The sequence below is a fragment of the Lathyrus oleraceus genome, chromosome 5 (genome assembly GCF_024323335.1).
Source record: "Lathyrus oleraceus cultivar Zhongwan6 chromosome 5, CAAS_Psat_ZW6_1.0, whole genome shotgun sequence".
Lineage (NCBI taxonomy): Eukaryota > Viridiplantae > Streptophyta > Magnoliopsida > Fabales > Fabaceae > Lathyrus > Lathyrus oleraceus.
This window is the reverse complement of record NC_066583.1, coordinates 506015452-506018819: the sequence shown is the minus strand read 5'-3', so window position 1 is coordinate 506018819 and position 3368 is coordinate 506015452.

Below are 3368 nucleotides of genomic sequence, written 5' to 3'. Positions count from 1 at the left end.
CCCAAATAAAAGTTGGAATGGCTAATCCAAGTTAGAGCAAAACTAGTCCCAACAAACGTCCCATCTTCAAAAATTGTAGCATCAAAACCTAGAAGGATATAAGGACTTGGGATAATAAAGTACATGGAGTCCAAGGAGTATGATGTTCTTACCATTGATAATTTATCGAATGATGACCGGTGAAAACCTATTGTGAGTACTTGGAAAATCCTATAGGAACAACAAATCAAAAAGTCATCTATATGGCACAAAGTTATACCATCATGGGTAACAAATTATTTAAAAAGACCCCATAAGGAATCCTTTTTAAGTGTCATAGTGAAAGTGAATCATATGTAGCAGTCTTTGATGTCCATAGTGGATCTTGTGGTGCGCATCAAGCAATCTACAAAATGAAATGGCTTTTGTTCCGACAAGGCATGTACTGCCTAAACATATTGAAAGATTGCATAGAGTTTTCCAAAGGATGTCAAGATTGTAAAAAACATACTGAGGTCCAACATATCTATGCTAGTGAATTACATTAAGTTGTAAAGCCTCGGCCCTTCAGAGGTTGGGCATTATACCTGATTGATGAAGTTCTACGGTCGTCCTCTAAAGGTCACAAGTATATCTTGGTAGGTATTAATTACTTTACCAAATGGGTTGAAGTAATATCATTGGCAAAGGTCGACCAAGACGTCGTGATAAGTTTTGTTTATAGTCATATCATTTGCAGGTTTGGATTACCTGAAACCTTAACCACAGATCAAGGCTTTATCTTCACCGACCGAAAGATGGTCGAATTCGCTTCAGAAGTGGGAATTAAACTTCTAATGTCCATGCCTTACTATGCTCAGGAAAATGGATAAGTCAAATCGACCAACAAAATAATAATAAGTTTGATTAAAAAACATGTGGGCAAGACACCTAAGAATTGGCACAAAACACTAGACCAATCATTGTGGGCTTGTCAAACTTCTACCAAATAGGCGACAAATGTAAATCCTTTTTGACTAACGTTTAGGCATGATGTAGTTCTGCCTACTGAAATTTACTTGTTGTCAGCAAGAAGTTAAAGGAAAAATGAAATAACTTCTGACAACTTTTGGGATATGATGTTAGACGAGTTGGTCAACCTAAACAAAGAAAGAATGATTGCATTGGACATGCTCATAAGGCAAAAGGATATGGTAGCTAAGGCTTACAATAAGTAGGTAAATCCTAAAACCTTCTTGGTCGGTAACTTATTTTGGAAAGTCATTTTGCCTATGGACAAAAAGATAGAGTTCTAGGAAAGTGGTCACCTAACTAGAAAGGCCCATTTCGAATCATTCGAGAATTTAAAAGAAATGCCTATGTGATTGAAGAGACCAACCCAGAATGTTGAACCTTGAGGATACATGGGAAGTACCTGAAAGGGTACTAACCTATGTTGCAGGAGATTCAAATAGTAGAATAATTAATTTAACACAAATCAAGCCAGGATGGTATTCATAAAAGGGTGCAAAAATGGCAAATTTCATTACATAAATTTAATATAAATAAAATGACTTAAACAAAATTGTTTTTGATGTTCTCGAGGCGTTCTTTCAGAAGAGTGATTCAGTCGTCAATTCGAGAATCTTCGGCTTTCAACTCCTCAATCTCATGACCCAGTTGAAGAGCAGACTCTACATGTTCAATTCTAACATGAGCTTCTTGATCAATGAGGTATTTTTTAGAAGCCAACACCGAGCCTTCCAATTATTTCTTCTTTTCTCTCAGATCTTCGACATGCTTCGTCAGCTGCACAATTTATGCTTCATAAATGGAGATATGTCCTCTGTAGGTGTATAAGTGGTCTTTATCTTTTTGAGCCTTGGGCTCCAAAGCGTCAACTTTATGCTAGGAAGTTATGCTAAGATCTCATTCTTTGGTCGAACTGTCAACGTCTGTTGAAGAAGATCAATATATTGATGTTTTTCTGCAATGGATTGGCATATGTGATCAAAGAGGGGCTTAAAGTCCAATAGGAAAGGGACTGCAGACTCATGTATCTTTTGGCTACTAATTTTCTTCAGCAGCTTCCTGATATCAGACTCTGTCGAAGGGTCTTGCTCAATGGGATAGAAAAGATCAATCCCAAAAGCACATGCTTTTAATTGCTCGACCAGCAAACATGCAGAGTCTTCATTAAGGTTGCCCTCAACAACTTAAGAACTTGAGGAATGACTAGCAACACCCATACCTCGACTTCTCAAAGCCTAGATATGATTTTGTTCTTTAATGGCCATGATATCCTCTTGACTGAGATAAGTGTTGGATGAGGAATCTTTGATGGGTTGATGAGTAATAGCTGCAGCACCAAAGGACTTGGTCACACCAGATTATGATTCAACACTAGGGGCATCTACCACTTTGAGTTTCCTTCTTTGATTCAGGTTTTGCATCACTAAAGTATTTGTCATCTTATGATGGAGTATCCTCAAAACCCTCAGATAAGCATCTAACTTCTCTTAGTCGAAAGTAGTTGGACCCCCAGTGGAGTCATCAACATCATCAGAATTGTCAGAGTCTTAATTCTCCTCGAGAAGCGACATAAGACTGGTCGATAGGGCTGGATTGGTAATTTGGTCGTCATATTTTTTCACATATTCATCTTTATTGTCCTTATTGACCTCAGGTTCATGGTCTCTAGTGATAGTCAGATGTACAGAGTGAAAGTTAATGTTGGGAGGCATCAACCAATCAATGCTAGAAAAAGAGGTGTTTTAGGATTTTTGTCGAGGAATGGACCTCCATACAAAAGAAAAGCAGAAAACAGTAAATCGACACACGTATAATTATCATTAAAATATTAAGAAGGCTGATATACCATGACTCGACCGAAGGTTTCATCGGAAGATTTCTTCTCTGATGCAACATTTCCCATTGGCGTAGAAAAGACACTAGGGAGAGCTTCAGTGCTACTTCCTTCAATGTTGACACCAACCTCATCCCGAGTCTTTGGTTGAGAGGTGGTGCCGGAACCAGAGAGGTAAGATTTCTTAAGCTTCTTCTTTTTCTTCTTCTTAGTCGGTTGAGGCTCAAAGGCGACAATAAGAGTTGGTTTAGGCTAAGGGACTTCCAGTCGGGTAGGTTGCTGTGATGACTTATGGTCATCATCTTCCTCCATCTCTTAAGTTTCCTGGGAAAAAAGGAAATTGGATAAAATAAACAAGGAAGCAAAACTAAAGGAGGATTGCATAGTTAAAGTTTCAAACGTGAGGTTTCTTCGATGCTTCATGTTAGGGGCCAATTATCACTACTTTCCATATATTATTATTGGTCCCTTTTTACCATTTTCTTATCAAATTTACACACTTTTATTCTCACAATTTAGTAAATATGCAACTAAGTTTATTTTA